This window comes from Myxine glutinosa, chromosome 9, assembly GCF_964187855.1.
Source record: "Myxine glutinosa chromosome 9, kmMyxGlut1.1, whole genome shotgun sequence".
Classification (NCBI taxonomy): Eukaryota; Metazoa; Chordata; class Myxini; order Myxiniformes; family Myxinidae; genus Myxine; species Myxine glutinosa.
This window is the reverse complement of record NC_136269.1, coordinates 102,095,474-102,115,701: the sequence shown is the minus strand read 5'-3', so window position 1 is coordinate 102,115,701 and position 20,228 is coordinate 102,095,474. Positions and strand designations below refer to the sequence as shown.

Here is a 20,228-nt window from a genome sequence, read left to right as displayed (position 1 = left end):
ATTAGACGGCCTCCTTTCGATTCTCTACCGTCAAGTCCAATGCGGCCTTCAGCTTCCAAGAGCCCAGCAGTTGTCCAAAACCTCGTGTGGGGAAATGTGGTATCTGTCCGTCGTCTTGTCCACCGTCCACACGCGGCTCCAAGCTCCGGCGCGAGGAAGCCCTCCGTCCACCCGCACGCTTCGCCAGGCCACGATGCTTTATACGACTTGCTTTATACAGTATTTACAGTAAAAAGTAATTATACAGTATTATACAGTAAAAAATAAGAAAAATACAGTATTTAAAACATATTACAAGAAATAAAATACTGTACATAGTGTACAGTAGAAGAGTAGACAAAGAGACAAAGAGTCGTGCGTATGGAAAACGCAGATGCGGCAGCTTCCACTTGCGCTAGTTACCCACGTAATGGGTAACTGTAATGCTCTTTCTGGCTGTGCAGTACATTCATCATCGTCATCACCTTCATCGTCATCAGTACTGCACAGCTAATTCATCATCATCTTCATCATGCAAGTTGTAGTATTGAAGAGCCGGGGCTCTTGCTTGATACGGACGAAATGACGGGCAAGACACAAACTCGTCCGAGAAGATATTTATTCTCAAAACCAACTCGGGAACACTGAAAAGCCCGTTTATCGGGCTGCATTATAAAGCACAACCAGAAACCGAAAGCCACGCCTCTCAAGCGTGGCGTGATTGGTGGTCACGTGATCAACAGGTGTAGCTGATTATACCCGCACGCGCGGCACGCTTTGGCGGTCACGTGACCAGCCACTCTGGCGCCGGGGATCCCCGCCGGTGACGTCACCGGCTGGAGCAAGGAGATTCTGATGCTGGTCTTGCTTGGGGAACCCATGGGTCGCTACAGTATCTTCAATGGTGAGTACCCATTAGAATTTTATATGTTGTTAAAATTACGTATGTTTAAGAGTGTAAAAAGTGTTTAAGAGTATAGGAAGTGTTTATAAGAGTATGGGAAAGGTTAATAAGAGTGTGGGGAGGGTCATAAAGCTTTAAAATATATATAAATAATAAAATAAAAATATGGTCGCTACTTCGTGGATTTTCGTCTATCGCGGGGGGTTCTGGAACGTAACCCCCGCGATAAACGAGGGATCACTGTATATATATATATATATATATATAAACAGACTTGGCATTTAACATGGAATATTTTTTTTTCTTTACTTGGGTTTACTTTCTGAACTCAGTATATCAATCTGGTGAGTTTATTTTACCCTTCGGTGATGTCTTTGTTGAAAGAACCATGTCACTGATTGTCTTTCGCAGCAAGAAGTCAATAACAGGATTATATCACAGGTGGCGTGACAAAATGTAAGGACAGGTACATTTGACGATTGGCTTCACAATCAGGTATATAAGGGTTGTTGCGTTCTGTATTAGTGGAAAACAACTGCTGCACATCTACAAAAGTTCTTGCCGCTTCCTCTGGAGATGGTCCGTCAACTCGACAATGCTGTTTGTCATGGAGTGGTGGCTTTACGAAATTCTGGCATGAAACAGCGTGCTATTGCTCGGCAGTATGGCATCACTCAAGGTCAGGTGTCAAAGATCCTGAAACGAAATGCTCAGAGGGGTGTCCCTACTCAAATACCGAGGCCAGGATGTCCACGCAGAACCACAAGGAGAGATGATCGCCAACTGCACCGGTTAGTCTGCAATGGCCGTACCAAGTCAGCTAATCAGCTGAAGGCTGAGTGGCAGCAACTGACAAATGTGCCTGTATCCAGAAGGCTAGTCAACCAACGACTGGTTCAAGCAGGCTATCGTGCCAGGCGTCCCCTGAAAAAGCCACGCCTGATCAGACAGCACAGCCAGCGCCGATTGCAGTGGGCCAGAGAGCACCGTCAATGGCAGCCAGGACACTGGAATCACGTGACCTTCAGTGACGAGTCTAGATTTCTGGTCTACCGTCAAGATGGCCGCGTCCGAGTGCGCAGACAAGTGCATGAAGCCCGCAACCAAGATTGTATAGTGCCAAGAGTCCAAGCTGGAGGTGGTGGGGTGACCGTTTGGGCTGATTTTCATGCAGGGGGCAAAACTGACCTGGTTGTTCTGAAAGGAAACCTCAACCAGTTCAAGTACAGGGTCATTCTGGAAGAAACATTGCTTCCATTTGCTCGTGCAGCCTTTCGAGGAAACTTTGTCTTCCAAGATGACAATGCACGGCCTCAGCGTGCTCGCATGATCCAACACTTTCTTGCTGACCGTGGTGTAGAGCATATGGAGTGGCCTGCCATGTCCCCAGATATGAATCCGATAGAGAACTTTTGGGCAGAATTAACGCGTCAAATCGACAACTTGGACCAGCAGCTTACCTCTGTGCGTGAATTGCAGCAGATTATTGTCACTGCATGGCAAGCGATTCCTGTCCAAACCTTGGCAAATCTCGTGAACAGCATGTCTCGACGTGTTCGTGCTCTCCTGAATGCTCGTGGGGGTTACACGAAGTACTGAACTGTAATTTTACTGTCCGTAATCCCAGTCATAAATGAGCTTTTGTTTTTGTTGAAAACAAATTTGGCTAATGTGCAAAATAAAGAGATACTTATGGAAAACGTACAGAAGTTTAACACAGTACTGTCCGTGAATTGAGTTCGATATCAGTTTACATCACTTTCAAGGATCAATTTATTTGCTTCGAAATGTCAAATGTGGTTTTTGTTTCTTTTAAAGGTCACATTAACAAAATCTAGAATAATTTCAACATAATTCCAATGAACTTTTGGTTCTAAGTCATCTTGAAAAGTAAGTTCACCCTCACAAAAAAAAAATTCCATCGTAAATGCCAAGTCTGTATATATGTATATATATATATATATATATATATATATATATATATATATATATATATATATATATATATATATATATATATATATTGTTACATATTTATGTGAATGTATGTGAATTACCATCCAGGTCTTTGCTTATCCATGTGTAGTAGATTAAGGGTTGTTGTGGTTGGAGGGTCAGGAGCCCTTCTGAAAAGAGGCCGGAAACGGAAGAGGAAAAGACACGAGGAAGAAAAGCGACGAGGATTCTTCTTCCTCGCCCCGCTCCGACGAAAGGGGGGATTGATATTGAGCCGTGTGGAAAAGCGGCGTTCCCGAGCCCGTTTGGCGAGAGGAGTTACCGGGACGGATACCTGCCCGGTGGACGTCAAACGGTCGTGTGGCCGGGCATCGACCCAGCGGTTGGCACCGTTCGCGACACCGTCTAAAAAGACGCGTACGGGTCGCACGTTGGGGCCTAACACGCCTTGCAAGCGGCGTGGGGCTTTTGGCTTGCTTTCCCGTACCCGCTTCGCGTGGCCACGAGGGGCTGCAGCCGTGGTGCCTGGTACGATACCTGCCCGGTGGAAAAACGTCCACCCGGGGTTCGTTCAACCGCCCGAGTGCGGCGACGCCGACCATCATCTTGGTCAGGAGGGGCCCAGAGACATTGTGCGGGACCGAGACCAAAAGGGGGTCGTGAGTACCAACGGGGACACACATATATAAGATGGCCATCTTAATCATATAGGGAATTGATTGTGGATTGGGAATTGTTGATGGTTGGTTGTTGTTGATTGCTCGGGGAATATATCCGTGATTGTAACATTGAAATTGTATGATATCCTTACCCTGGAAATATATCATTGAACATCAGTTTCTCTTGGGTGGAATTCATAGGGATTGCGTTGCGAAAGCGCATATATAATACTACTTTCTGGCGAAGGTCCTCTCACGGTCCGGGGGTCACCGAGACCAGGTAGTCACCGAGGGGACCACGTAACAATATATATATATATATATATATATATATATATATACACATACATACATATTACATACATACATACATACATACATATATATATATATATATATATATATTTCATTATATATATATATATATATATATATATATATATATATATATATATATATATATATATATAATGAAATATATATATATAATGAAATATATATATATAATGAAATATATATATATAATGAAATATATATATATAATGAAATATATATATATTGTTACGGATTCGGCCCTCGTTATGGTTGTTGTTATTATTGTTGGTTCTAGATATTATGCTTATTGTGACTTAAGGGAAAGGGTTGTTGTGGTTAAAAGATTTAAAATCGCTCCTGGTAAAAGGTGGCCGGAAATCCGGATCGTGACCGGAAGAGGTGGAGCAAAGAGAAAGAGAGAGGCGAGGAGATCGTGAAACAGACGTTGTTGTTGAAGCTCCGGCCCGAGCGTTCGACGTACCGTGCGAGGGAACTTTGCGTCCTTGAAGGGAAGTTCGGGCGATAAGAAATATCGCCGGAGTGTGTGGAGCCTGTGTCGTCGGGTATTCTCATTGAGGTTCCGGAGGATCCAGGCCTCAAAGACCGGGTTGGAGTGAAAGCCGTCCGCCATCTTCGCCACGCGATCAACCGGCAGTGAACAGGTTTTTTGTCGTGTCGGCTGGGCATTATTCGTGCCCGGGGTTGCCGGGGACGGCTGTGCCAGAAAGGGGCACGTGAGAATTATACGGAGGCTCGCGGTTTGAACCGCAACGTGTACGTCGGAGCGCGTCTTTGCGAGGTTCCTTTCCACCGCTGTGGTGCTGGGTGCTGAGCACGTGACCTCAGGGTCATCTCGCTCGCCTACGCCTCAATTGACCTTTGGGCCTTGACTCTCCGATCGCGGGAGCGCACAGAGACATTGGGACTTCGCCTTGGAGGGGTGCAGAGACATTGGGGGAGGTGCCGTGAGAGTGGGGTTAAGGGGCTTGACAAGGATAGCCTCGTAAGATTTGAAAGTAGGGGTGATTGCCCCCATTGTTGTATGGCTCTTTGTGTGTGATTTATAATATATTATTGTTGGTTTATAACCTGGTGTGGTTGCGTTATTGATTTGACTGTTTCATTTGATGGTTCCATTGAGGGTTTCATTATTTCCTGGATTTCAACCAAGGATAACACATCTTTCTGCCGGGGACCCTCTCGGGGTTCGGAGGTCCACCGAGACCAGAGGTAAGGGGGGGACCCCGTAACAGAAATTGGGGGCTCGTTTTCATGGGCTCGCAATTGGGTCTGCGTCCGGGATATAAAAATTCCTAAATTTAGTCCGGGAAAGAATTCCCTAACATTCCCAGAATTCCCAAATTTGGAACTTTTTCCAACATTCCCAATTTTTTTCCAAAAACAAACAACAAAAAAAAAAGTAATTTTTTTTGTTTGTTAAAAAATTATATATTGTGTGAAGGTTAACAGGTGTTACCAGTAGTAACTATGGAGTTTGACGCAGAGAAGTTTACAGTGACCCCTAGTGAAGCACAGTTCAGAGCGTTAGTAAAATCGGACCTCTGGAAATTGGCCAAACATTTTAGCTTGGAGGTCCGAACTAACATGAAGAAGGCAGAGTTGCAGACAGTGGTGATACAATCTATGGTGGGATTAGAACCATGGGAAAAGGTAGCCTGGGATTGGTTACCAGAAGAGCAAGAAAATGGGGAGCTCCGGAAACTGGAGATGCAATTACAGAGCCAGGAAAGGGAAAAAGCACAGGAACGAGAACTCCAGGAAAGGTTAGAAGAGAAAAAAAACAGAGGAAAGGAGAGTGGAAAGAGAACTCCAGGAAAGGTTAGAAGACAAAAAAGCAGAGGAAACGAGAGTGGAAAGAGAACTCCAGGAAAGGTTAAAATTACAGGAAAGAGAACTCCAGGAAAGGTTAGAAGAGAAAAAGAACAGAGGAAAGGAGAGTGGAAAGAGAACTCCAGGAAAGGTTAAAAGTACAGGAAAGGTTAGAAACCAAAAAGGCAGAGGAAAGGAGAGCTGCAAGAGAATTCGAAGCAGAGGAGAGAAGAGCCTAAAGGGAGTTAAACGACCGTGAATTGGCGCGTCAGCAGGAAATTAAAGTCAAGGAGCTGGAGTTAATGAGAGAACGGGGAGAGGTACCATCCCTGCTGACTGGTTCGACACCTAGTCAGAACACCTGGGATGTTGGCAGACATGTGAGGCTGGTCCCACCCTTCAATGAAAAGGAGGTAGCCAAGTTTTTTCCACACTTTGAGAAAGTGGCTCGACAGTTAAACTGGCCTGAGGAGTACTGGTCCATACTAGTGCAAAGTGTTCTGGTGGGTAAAGCTCAAGAGATTTATTCGGCTTTACCGATTGACCAATGTGCGGATTACGAGGTATTGAAGAAACACATTCTCAAAGCTTATGAATTGGTCCCGGAAGCTTACCGGCAAAAATTCCGGAATGCCAGGAGGAGGGAGAGTGAGACCCATGTGGAATTTGCCAAAGTGAAGGAAACCATGTTTGATAGGTGGTGTGATTCAAAAGGAGTTGGGAAAGACTTCGAACTATAGCGACAATTGATCCTGGTGGAGGAATTCCAACAGTGTGTCCACGAGGACATTAAAGTTCATCTGGAGGAAAGGAAAGTACCAAAGCTGTATGAGGCAGCCACCATGGCAGATGACTATGCCTTAACACACAGGATGGGGTTCCACAAGCTTAACTTCTCGCCCAGACCTAGCCAGGGGAGCTATGGTACATCAGGGGCGGAGAATGAAAATCCATGGGGGCGGCCTCGGGATGAAAATGAGGTCCACTTTGACACCACGACTTCTCGAAATCAGAAGACTGCGGTTCCAGGACAGACCTATCATCCGGGGGACTCGAGGCAGACCGCCGCCCCCATGCCTTGGCAGACCACGAGGTTCTCCTCCGGGCCTACTTGCTTCTTTTTCCATAAACCTGGACACTGGATGTCCAACTGTTATGCTCTGGGAAAGGAAAATCAGGAGCGAAGTTCTACTAGTACGACTCCAAATGAGATGGCCATTGTGAGAAATCGCCCTCAAAAGGGTTACCAACCATTTATTTCCGAGGGGTTTGTGTCACTAGATGGAGCCTCGACTAACCGGAGACCGGTTAGGATATTGAGGGACACAGGAGCACATCAATCTTTAATGCTTGAAGGCATCTTGCCATGGTCCGAGTAGACGGCAACTGGGGATAGTGTTCGCTTACAGGGGATTGGTGGCTGTGTTAGTGCTCCACTGCATGTCATCCATTTGGAGTCCGATTTGTCAGGACCGGTCACCGTCGGTTTACAAGCCACGCTTCCTGTAGAGGGAGTATCGGTTGTTATCGGGAATGATTTGGCTGGTGGTCAAGTTTATGGTAACCCGATGGTTGTTAAAAAGCCCAGTAGGGAAAATAACACCACACCAGTTAGGGATGACAAGTTTAGCAAGTTATTTGTTGGTGGACTGAACTTCAAAACACAGGAAGATGTTTTGGAGTCTGCCTTCAGCAACTATGGACCGCTTTTGGTAGTGCTGCTGATAAAAGACAGGGAGACACGAAAGTCAAGAGGGCTTGGCTTTGTCACGTTTGAAAACTCAAAGGACGCCAGAGAGGCAGAACAGGATCTGAATAGCAAGGAGTTGGAGGGTCGGACCATCACAGTAGGGAAGGCATTTCCTAGGGGTCGAGGGGGCTACAGAGGAGGACCACGGAGTAGTAGTGGTGGTGGTCGCAAGCGATATTATTATGGAGGCTTCCAGAGTTATGACCGCTCCCGAAGGAAGGATTTATCAGAGCAGTGGCCGAGAAGGAGACCGCCAGTCAGGTGACTACTGTGACAAGTGGTCCCACCGTAATTATTAGGAGTCCGGAAAAGTTGAAGCACTGAATGCTGCGGAGCCGCCGAGCCAAGATTCCTACACGGACTAACCGTGAACGCCACGTTCCTAAAGGCATCCAGGTAGTGAACTTCCCTGCATGGACTAACCGTGAACTCCACGTTCCTAAAGGCGTCCATGTAGTGAACTTTCCTCCCCGGACTAACCGTGAACTCCACGTTCCTAAAGGCGTCCATGTAGTGAATACTTCCAGGCCTCACCACCCTACCACCATGGAACCTGGCTTTCAGCTCGGCCTCCCGGGGAAAGTGCTATAGATTTGCTGGCATTTGGGTTTTGATCACAACCCCTTAACCTTCATTCAAGAGAAACTAGAAGTAAAATCAGAGGGGCAGGGACAATGTCGTTGTTGACGCTTGGTCCAGAGGGAATTAACCTTGGAAAGCTCTGGGGGTTGTGTAAAATTTTGGTTGTTTTATTTTTGGGGAAACATTGGTTACTTGTGTTGGTTTCAAGAATTTGCCGACAAAGAAAGTTTTCGTGGTGTTCAAACTTTCTTTCTTGAGGGGGGGGGGGGGGGGAAGTGTTACGGATTTGGCCCTCGTTATGGTTGTTGTTGTCATTGTTGGTTCTAGATATTCTGCTTATTGTGACTTAAGGGAAAGGGTTGTGGTGGTTAAAAGATTTAAAAGCGCTCCTGGTAAAATGTGCCCGGAAATCCGGATCGTGACCGGAAGAGGTGGAGCAAAGAGAAAGAGAGAGGCGAGGAGATCGTGAAACAGACGTTGTTGTTGAAGCTCCGGCCCGAGCGTTCGACGTACCGTGAGAGGGAACTTTGCGTCCTTGAAGGGAAGTTCGGGCGATAAGAAATATCGCCGGAGTGCGTGGAGCCTGTGTCGTCAGGTATTCTCATTGAGGTTCCGGAGGATCCGGGCCTCAAAGCCCGGGTTGGAGTGAAAGCCGTCCGCCATCTTCGCCACGTGATCAACCGGCAGTGAACAGGTTTTTTGTCGTGTCGGCTGGGCATTATTCATGCCGGGGGTTGCCGGGGACAGCTGTGCCAGAAAGGGGCACGTGAGAATTATACGGAGGCTCGCGGTTTGAACCGCAACGTGTACGTCGGAGCGCGTCTTTGTGAGGTTCCTTTCCACCGCTGTGGTGCTGGGTGCTGAGCACGTGACCTCGGGGTCGTCTCGCTCGCCTACGCCTCAATTGACCTTCGGGCCTTGACTCCCCGATCGCGGGAGCGCACAGAGACATTGGGACTTCGCCTTGGATGGGTGCGGAGACATTGGGGGAGGTGCTGTGAGAGTGGGGTTAAGGGGCTTGACAAGGATATCCTCATAAGATTTGAAAGTAGGGGTGATTGCCCCCATTGTTGTATGGCTCTTTGTGTGTGATTTATCATATATTATTGTTGGTTTATAACCTGGTGTGGTTGCGTTATTGATTTGACTGTTTCATTTGCTGGTTCCATTGAGGGTTTCATTATTTGCTGGATTTCAACCAAGGATAACACATCTTTCTGCCGGGGACCCTCTCGGGGTTCGGAGGTCCACCGAGACCAGAGGTAAGGGGGGGACCCCGTAACAATATATATAATGAAATATATATATATATATAATGAAATATATATATATATATATAATGAAATATATATATATATATATAATGAAATATATATATATATATAATGAAATATATATATATATATAATGAAATATATATATATATATAATGAAATATATATATATATATAATGAAATATATATATATATACAATGAAATATATATATATATATAATGAAATATATATATATATATAATGAAATATATATATATATATAATGAAATATATATATATATATAATGAAATATATATATATATAATGAAATATTGTGATTGCTATTAAGTGTCATTATATATATATATATATATCATTATATATATATATATATATCATTATATATATATATATATATATATATATATAATATATATATATATATATATATATATATATATATGATATATATATATATATATATATATATATATATATATATATATATATATATATATATATATACGTATTTATATATATATATATATATATATATATATATATATATATATATATATCATTATATATATATATCATTATATATATATATCATTATATATATATATATCATTATATAGATATATATCATTATATATATATATATATATATATATATATCATTATATATATATATATATATCATTATATATATATATACACATACAGTCCCTTCAGAATGTATTCACACCCCTTGACTTTTTCACATTTTGTTGTGTTGCAGCCTTAATTTAAAATGGATTAAATTGAGATTTTGGCACTGATCTACACATAATATTGCATAATGTCAAAGTGGTATTTTTTTGTTACAATTTTTTACAAAATAATTAAACATGAAAATCTGAAATGTCTCGACTCAAAAAAGTACTCAACCCCTTTGCAAGAGAGCACTCATACGGTTCATCAGAGGACCTGGGTTCGATTCCCAGTCTGGGCACGTAATTTTCCCACATTTATCAATTGGTTATTTATAATTCTGTTCATAAATAATCAACGACATACAGCGTGACGAGTGCTATCCTGATCTCCTATGGATGCAAGTCCGAGACCAAAGCATCACCTCTGTCCCAGAAGCATCAGCCCGCCCACTTTACACGCACACACACACACACACACACACACACACACGGTCTTTGGTTAACGTAGTGGTTACGTTCTTGAAAACCACGACGTTAAGTGAAGGCTCATATAAATGGTAAATAGAGGATGAAAAGTTAATGGATTGCCAGGTGGAATAGATTGTGGCATTTTTGTGCAGAATAAAAAAACAAAACAAACAGATTACCACAAAGTGTTGCAGCCGAGAATTTGCAGTCTGTGAATAAGTGTGTCATCTAACATCATAACGTGCTATTAACTACACATCACACTATTATGAAGTGTCCTTCCTGATTGGCCCAGTCTTGTTTTCAAGGATACATCTTTCTTACTGCACTGATCAGGTGCATGCAGGTCGACACTAAGTTAGGGGGAGCTGAAAACTAGTCATGAGCAAACATGGGGACCTTTCTGATGTTGAGAAAGGCAAACTTTTATTATATAATTAATATTCACCCTGGCATTTTGAGGAGCACGAATGATCCAGCTGCAGTCCATGTGGTAGCCATGCATCACCTTTCCCTCCATTGCAGCCTGCCTTGATCGTATCACACCATCCGAACCAAAGAACTCAAATTCACACTCTGCACGGTGCACACACCGGTATGATAATAGCCATATCAATGAATGTTTCCAAAGATGGAGGATTAATAAGGCACAAAAAATTTCAAGCATCATTTACAAGTTACCATCATATCACCCTCACTTTAGAACAGTGGCAACAAGCTGTGATGTTGTGATAGATAGAAACAAACAAATATGCAAAAATCTCGCCAAGATCTTTTAAAAATCAAATTAAAATGCTTGTTATATTGCCTGCCTTGTACAGAGATGTGCCATTTATTTTTATGAAAAATAAAAGCACAGACTAGCAATGGATGGAGGCCCTCTGTTAGTTACAAGATCAGGGCTGTCTCTCGACACATATCTTGGGTTTTCGATACCGTCTGGCATCCCGCCTTGCTCTCCAAACTGTCTGCCTATGGCATTCAAGGCCAACTCCGCACATGGCTAACTGACTTGCGCTACTCCAGTTGGCAACATGTGGTTCTCACCAGAAACCATTCATCTCCTATCCCCGTCAAGGCTGGAGTGCCACAAGGCAATGTTCTACACCCAGTGCTTTTCCATCAATGATCTCTCTTAGACTCTCTGGAAAATCCCTTTTTCTATTTGCTGACAACTCCACCCTCTGACGTGGCAACCCTCGTCCTTCAGATAGGCAGACAGCAGCCTCACCCCCCCTCTTGAGACCTTGACAAAATCAGGAGCTTGTCAAACACTTGGAATATGTCTTTCAATTCTGACAAATTTCACACTCTCACCATCTCTCTCCAAAAGGACCGTAAGGCAAACCTTCCCATCGACTTACTTTTTTAACAATCCTCTTGAGGAGGTTGTCATTCAAAATCTTGCATCTCACTATCAGCCATGATCTTTATTGAGCAAACCACATTTACAAGTTGGGCTCTAAAGCCAGTCACCGACTGTGCATACTCCATCGTAAAAAGTCCTTCCTTGGCACACCTGAACTCCTGTCCACCTACAAGGCCTTCATCCTCACCTTGATGGAGTACTGCTCTCTCCTCTGGACTAGCGCCCCTGTCTCAGACCTTGCTCAGCTTAACGCCGTAGAAACCGAGGCCTTCAGGATTATTGAACTCTCCCATGAAAAAGCTGAGTATATGGCCCTCATCACTTCTCAGACAGGTCGGTAGTCTCTCTGTCCTATACTGCATCCTATCTTCCCTTGCACTCTGCTGTTTCCGTGATGTGTCTGTCCCCTCCGCTAACCCGCCCCAACAGATTTCTGCAGGGCAAATGCGGTCCACCATCAACCGCCTTCTGGAGAAACTACCTCAATCCAGAATCACTGCTCACCTCTTCTCATTTGTTGCTCTTTGTCCCCGAACTGTGGAACCAACTTCCACATCCTCTTGATTCTCATTCTTCCCTTCACATCTTGAAGACAGTTGTTCACCATCGTCTCATATAATCCCTCAACCGAAAACATGATCTGTTCTACCCCCGTAAACCCTCTCCTAACCCCAAGCCCACCTAATTCCAAATTTCCAGTTTTCCCTCCGAAGAGTTTGCTTCTGTATCCACCTTGTCCACCTCATGCATCCTCCACTACATCAAATTCTTCCCCACATTTATTATTTGTCCAAGTCTCCCTCCATTTGGCCTTCAACCCTGCTGTTGGTGTGCCGCCCTCTGTACTGTTCCTTTTGTTCTGTTGCATCCTGATCCATTTTATGTTCTAGAGGTTCCATGGACCTTCACCTTGTATACAAACTCCCCTCACCCCTCGAACCCCCCCAAACACACCGACAATGATGCAGTCACACATGGTGAATGGCTTGGCAATTCAAACCCATGTCCACTCACCTGGCAATGGGCCAGGCAACCCTCCAAAATGTTGCAGCTCTGGATCTGGATGAGGGTATAAGAAGAGGAAGACCATCATAGATGATAGATGTTTAGCAGTTTTGATTTTTCTGACTTCCAAAAAAATTTGTTCACATCTCAAAAACAATTAATATAACTGCAGATGAAAATCCTCTTAATAGTTTTGTTTGCAAATTTGTTGCTTATTAATGCATCGTGTTTGCTCTCATCAACTTGACTGCATTTCATTCCACAGACTGCCTATCATGTCTTCATCAAATATGTATCATAGCCTTTTGGGGACTCCTCCAGACACCAGTAACATGTAAGCAGAGGCAAATAGGACAAACGAGATACAAAACCCCTTCCTGGCCGGATGTCGAAACCACAGTGGTGCCTTGAAATTATGCACATCCACTTGTCGTGTGCAGAGTTTGCTTTGCTTGATCAAGCTCGCCCAGCATGCACAGAAAAGTGTCTGTTTTAATTTGTGCGATGTATCAGTCACCCACAGGAGCGCAGGCTGCTTTTACACTTAAGCAAAACACCAGAACAGAAGTAATAAGCCCCCCATGGTCATCATCAGTATTGTTGCATCAGTGATGGCCTATTGGGCCTCCACTTGGTTCCTTCCTGGGCAGTGGTCTGAAAATACCCAGCAGAGAGAATAATGAAAAAATAAAAATACTGTAGCTCAACAACTTGCTGCAAAATGGGTGGATATTTCAACAAAGTGGCAGTTTTATAACACTCGCTGATCTTAATGAAGGTTTTGTTGAGCTGCAGCATTCGGTTTTAATGGCGGCTTTAACGCCTTGCTGTTGGGCACAATGCAGCAAATTTTGAGAGTTTGCTGACTGCTTCATGGAGGGAATTTAATTAGGGCCACCTCCCGGAGTCGATAATCGGCCATCGCATCCTATCACTAGCACAGCATGATGGCTACCCACACAAATAACCAACCAGACGACATCCCTAGCTAGTTATACAACTACCAACACGTACACAGTCATAGCTAGTGAGCAGGCAGGACTAGTTCCATCCCAAAACACAGTTAGGCAGACAAACCAGACAGACGTCTTGCGTTCATATTATGGACAAAAAATAATTTAAAGTTACAATTTCATGAGCAAATACGTTTTGCATGAAACCCTAACACATTAACACAATGGCCTGCTAAGTTTGGCCATAAGAGCATTTTATTATATGCAGAACACATACCTGGCACATATGATAATGAGCTGCAAACCCAGTGCCTTGCAGCTCCTCATCAGAATGGAACTTCACCACATGAACCGTCCGGTGGAGGTAAGTGTTGGTGGCACAGTAGGGCCACAGAAGTGTCCCAGTAGGGGGGAATAGCCAAAGGGTCCATCACGAATCTCCACGTGATCAAATTTGCACCTCAAAGATGGCCTCCAAGCTAAAAAGGTGTCTCGAACACCAGCTTTACATGCTGCCTGCTGCCTGCTGCACCAGACACATGCAGTCAACTGGAAGAGATCTGAAAATTTGACCCTTTTGTCTACATGTATCACACAACATCGATCCTTCCTCAAGGTTAGAAGGATATGGACAAACCAACCAAATTAAATATATGTAACAAAAGTATGTAACAAAATAAAATACAAATGATATAGTGACAAAATATTTGGGGGTGGATGAAAACATAACCTCTGCTTTGAGCGGAGTTGGAGTGAAGATGGAGAGAGAGAGTTCATCTGGGGGGGGAGGATTTTGTCTGTGGAGTATTCATTGGTGTATCCACGTGGGTTCAATGTTATAGGCATAAAAACCACCGTTTAGAGGCCATTTTTCCCCGCAAAGCGGGGGTTGGCCTTTTCGGGGACCGTGGTTGTTGTTGTTTTTTTTTGGTCCCCTTTTTGAAGCAATGTTTTACGGCCGGATGCCCTTCCTGCCGCCAACCCCTGTTTGTCGCCTTTTAAGACAAACAGGGATTTACCAGTGAACTGGTCCTCATGGCATGTTATAGGCATGATGGGGGTTATTTATGAAACACACTGTACGTTTATATTTGGAGCTTGCCCCAACAAATTTGGTTCGCTGTGCATCTTATTAATTACCTCCGCCACCGAAGGTGGATGGAAGTTATGGTTTCACCTTTGTCTGTCTGTCTGTCTGTTTGTGAACAAGATATCTCAAAAAAGTTGTGAACGGATTCAAGCGAAATTTGGCAAAGATGTAGAGTACGTGACAAGGACGAAATGGTTAGATTTTGGTGAAGATCCGGATTCGGTTCCGGCTCATAGAATGTTTAAGTGATTCTTCACCATTGGGAGATTGGGCCAAAAACGATACATAGCAGGATATCTCAAAAAGTTAAGGACGGATTCGGACAGAACTTGGTGGACATGTTGTGCGTGTGACAAGGAAGAATTGAGTCAATTTTGGTGAAGATTGGAATCCGGATCTGGATCAGATAATTTTTAAGTGCTTTTTCACCATTGAGAGATCGGGCTAAACACCGATATATAGCAGGATATCTCAAAACGTTATGGGCAGATTTGGACGGAACTTGGTGGAGAAGTTGTGTGTGTGACGAGGAAGAATCGAGTCAATTTTGGTGAGGATCTGAATATGGATTTGGATACTATAATTATTTAATTTTCTAAGTGATTCTTCACCATTGAGAGACAGGGCCAAAAGCGATATGTAACATGGTATTTTAAAAAGTTATGTACGAGTTATGACGAAACTTGGTGGACGAGTTGGTTAGGTGACAAGAACAGGCCGATGACATTTTGGTTCAGGTCCGAATCCAGACCTGGCCCATCAGTGTGATACAAAACAAACTGCTCAGCCTGGCTCTACCAAGTGCCGTTCTGGTTACAATGTATAATCCCAACTGCAGAAACCTTTTTAAAAAAACATACGCACACACGCACACGCACACACGGTGGATACTTTGAGACCTGGGAGGGTTATTTTTCACCTTCTGAACAACGCATATGGAGATAACAACAAACATCAAACACACTTCTTCACTGCAGTGGTGACCGTCAACCCATGTACCACACCAGCGCTTGCTGCTGACCAACAGGGGGCACCTTCTTGTGTCGACCGACTAACTGATATTGTGGGTAGCACCGCAGCAGCCAATACTGCTCTTAGTAGTGGGAGATCTTGGTAGTCAATCACAGACTGCAACTAAAGCCGGAAGTTCCATTGCAATTTAAATGTGTAATTTTGTGCTTTTCTTTAAACACTGCATGTACAAATGAATGGAATTAGCTAGCTAACCCATACCCTCACACCTTACCACACCTCACCCCACCTCCCCCACTCCCCACCCTCCCCCACCGCCTTTTATCAATTTTTCTGCTGATGTGTGTATATATATATATATATATATATATATATATATATATATATATATATATATATATATGTATATATATATATATATATATATATATATATATATATATATATATATATATATATATATAATTTTGCCTGACCTGACATGAATGATGAAAGCCTGACCTAAATTCCTAGCTGTGTAGAAAGTAAACCCCCTCTTCAAATATACTAATATGATGAGGAAAGCAGGATAGAGCAGGTTACTGTTGTTGCATCTTACCTTGCAATGTGTAGATGCAATCTTGCTTCAAGGGGTAATGATTAGGGTAGTTTGGAGATGTGAAACTCCCACCAGCACTGCTCTCCACCCAGGGATCACATTTATTTGACACCCCGGTTCCTCGGGCTCCTCCGAGTCGCTGCACCCCATCTAGTTCAACGTGGTCTGCTACAGAAACAATGAGAAGAGAAGTGAAATGTAACCCTCATTGGCTTTAGTGCAAATGCAAACGCAATTAATTTATATTATTTCTCGAGAAATTGAAGAACGTGCAATTCTGGATGAAGACATAACTTGATGACAAAAAATAATAAGAGATGTAATAACAATAATAAAAGCAATAATTCTCCATCTACATAATTATAAAAGGAACGATGACAAAAAAAAAGAGACAAATTGAGAAAATAAATGGAAAGAGATGATATGTTAAAAATGGGAACGTGTTGTTAGGAATCAAATGCATTTACTGTATTGCGTTTATTGAAGGTTCATTGTCCGATGTGTCAATCACCCACCAGGCCTGAGGGCTTAATACTCATCCAAGGGATGGCACATGAACCTACATCTTACATTTACCGAAGGCTCATGGTAGAGCTTGTACATAAATCACGTGCAGCACAAAGATTAGTAGACGTGATGGTAAATTACAAGGGCATTAGTAAACTAGAGCGGCGCACGGTAGAGAGCATACCTCCACCTGGCTGAACAGTTTACGTTTTGTACCCACTGATAGGGCCAGATCTGGATTCGGACCTGAACCAAAATTTAATCGGCTTGGCCTTGTCCACCAAGTTTTGTAATAATCCGTCCACAACGTTTTAAAATATCATTCTTTATACAGTTTTTGGCCCGATCTCTCAATGGTGAAAAATCACCTTAAAAATAAAAAACCCCTCATATTCGGATCGGATTCATATTCGGATTCGGAATATTCAGATCTTCACCAAAATTGAATCGATTCGTCCTTGTCACACACCCAACCTGTCCACCGAGTTTCATCCGAATACGTCCACAAATTTCTGAAACATCCTGGTCACAGTCAAACAAACAGACAGACAAGGGTGAAAACATAACCTTTGGCCACCTAAGGTAGTGGAGGTAACAGTAGATTTGCATGACACATGAACATGATATATTTGAACCTGTGTTTCCAGCATCCTAAGCCATTGGTTCAGATGAGAATGATAAAAGGACAACCCGAAAGAGGTTTCAAGAGAAGAGAAATGTACAGAAAGTGGGAAGGTTGAGCGAAATCCTCAATAATTTTGCCATATTACGTAAGCGACATATAGATGATCCAAACTGTTGGGGTGGAACGTTACACACCAGAGTTTACTTGAAGCTTACTGGGTTTGCATCTGTATGGCCCTCAATTTCACAAGATGTACGTCTACCCACACGAGTCCAACAGGATGGTGCACTTGCCTTTGGATGGTCTAGTCTGGGTTGAATTTCCGAACAAACTATACACAAAGAATTAAGTTAAGCACCCCCCCCGTTTTTTTACAACCTCGCACATTACAAGTTTGTTGTCGTCAAAACAGTGTAATATACCCATGATATTGCTATATTTTCTGGAGAAGTGATATTATGGTCACATAAAAACATAACAATCATGCCGTTTTCAATATTTTATTCTGAATAATTTAAGGTGAAATTTTTTGGGAATTTTAGGCATATTTTCACCTCAATTTAAGTATGGAGCTATAGGTCCATCACGGACAGTGTGGATGACGTTTATGTTTTCTAACGTACAGTCATTGTTCTGAGAAGACCTCTAGCGATCTTTGCGTCAATAACGTGTGTAGGACCCACGTGATCGGATCACTGACTCAACCCTACGTCTCATAGACCCTGTAAGCCGTCGTATGCGTTGCTGTGGCAGGTTGTTCCATTCCCGATGTAATGCACGTTCCAATTCATCCAGATTGGCTATTGGAGGGACCATCTTCGCAATTTGTCGTCCCAACATGTCCCAAACGTGCTCGAGGGGGTTCAACCTGCCACAGCAACGCATACGACGGCTTACAGGGTCTATGAGACGTAGGGTTGAGTCAGTGATCCGATCACGTGGGTCCTACACACGTTATTGACGCAAAGATCGCTAGAGGTCTTCTCAGAACAATGACTGTACGTTAGAAAACATAAACTTCATCCACACTGTCCGTGATGGACCTATAGCTCCATACTTAAATTGAGGTGAAAATATGCCTAAAATTCCCCAAAAATTTCACCTTAAATTATTCAGAATAAAATATTGAAAACGGCATGATTGTTATGTTTTTATGTGACCATAATATCACTTCTCCAGAAAATATAGCAATATCATGGGTATATTACACTGTTTTGACGACAACAAACTTGTAATGTGCGAGGTTGTAAAAAAACGGGGGGGGTGCTTAACTTAATTCTTTGTGTATATAAACTGTCGGACTAGTGCTTCACAGGTAGAATGTGCCATCCCTTGGTTTGGACAGTTGTCCCGCCTGTTGGAATTATCTGGTGCACGTTAAAGATCCCACGGTGTCTTTTGAGAAGAATAGGTGAGTTATAGCCGGCACCTTGGCCGAATTGCAAAATCATGCCACCTTCATTGAATGCCAGGCCTGGCTAGCGTTCACGAAAGACTTGTGCAAACATTTCCCCTGAGCAGACCCCACAAGAAGGTGGGATTAATTGGGCTGTTAAAGAAGTATAGTAGTTGTAGTCTTCTCCCCACCGATGAATAAATCCGATTGTTCTTTGTGCTTTGTTATATATAAGGAAATTTGGATACAAGAGGAAGCCTTTTGGCCCGTAACACTTGTGCTGTTTATAAAACCTATTCATTATGTTAGTTTCACTTACCATCCACATCCCTTTACCTCATTAAATATCCTCTTAATGATTTAGTCAGGGACTTTAATCAGGCCACCGACACAATATGTGGCCTCCATCTTTAAGCAGATATTATGGCAGTCTTTATACCTAGGACCTCAAATGAGGTAGCTTTACTTATATTTCCCCATCCACAAGGTGGTTTGTTAAATGTGTTTTCTTCTGTTTTGTTTAAGCCGGTTTTGACTCCACACAGGAACAAATCCATGAATATGCAGCCCAGACAATAACACCCTAACGATGATTCTTTCATGCCGTCCCTCGGTCAACAACACTTCAATCCATATCTCATCATCCTTCTTCCTAATCATAAACATTATCCAAGAACAAAGTAGGGAAATTCAGCTTTGCTTTCAAGATCGGTTGAGATCAACTTCATCAAGATATGAAATTTAAATCACATTCTGGACACTTCTAAAATCTCTGCTAAGTCATAAGGCAGTTTTTTTGATTTTGGACTGAGTGAGCAATGCTAACAACCGTTCTAGTGTGGTCAAAATCCACATTGGATGGAAAGTACGATCAATTAAAAACCACAATGTTGATGTTTCTCTTACATTCCACTCACAAGGATTGACACACAGACTGATAGGCCTGTAGCGACCTGGAGCCAATATGCAAGGTATCACTCCAGTTAATGGGCAGTGTGCCGCCATGAGCCTTCCCACACCGAGGGCAACATCACCACCCGACACGATTCCGCATGCAGTGTCATTTCACTTCCGATCATGGCTAATAGATAAAAAACCGCTTTCGATTTCTACCAACCAGTTTTCCATCACCTTCAACTTGCCCCATATACATTGTTAATCCGATGTGTGTGAAAAACATGGGGCCTGCAACGCTGGTCTCTCTCAAAATCCCACACGTCGCTTCGCTGAATATGGAGAAGGAGGGATCTTCTTCGTCTTATTTTTAAGTTTTTATGGTGTTATCAGAGCTGTGAGGCTGTATATATATAGTCATGTG

General features: G+C 43.0%; 1 pseudogene across 1 annotated transcript in view; it reads right to left on the bottom strand.

The window, feature by feature from the left end:
* The window catches only part of LOC137434773 (neuropilin and tolloid-like protein 2), a 143,038-nt pseudogene that overhangs the window by 82,632 nt on the left and 40,178 nt on the right, over positions 1-20,228 (bottom strand). Inside the window, exons 2-6 of the transcript XR_013624634.1 lie at positions 16,383-16,550; positions 14,000-14,248; positions 13,291-13,312; positions 12,779-12,892; positions 10,844-10,971 (exon numbers count right to left, since the gene is read on the bottom strand). The product of XR_013624634.1 is annotated as a neuropilin and tolloid-like protein 2 (transcript). The remainder of the gene's footprint in view (positions 1-10,843; positions 10,972-12,778; positions 12,893-13,290; positions 13,313-13,999; positions 14,249-16,382; positions 16,551-20,228) is intronic.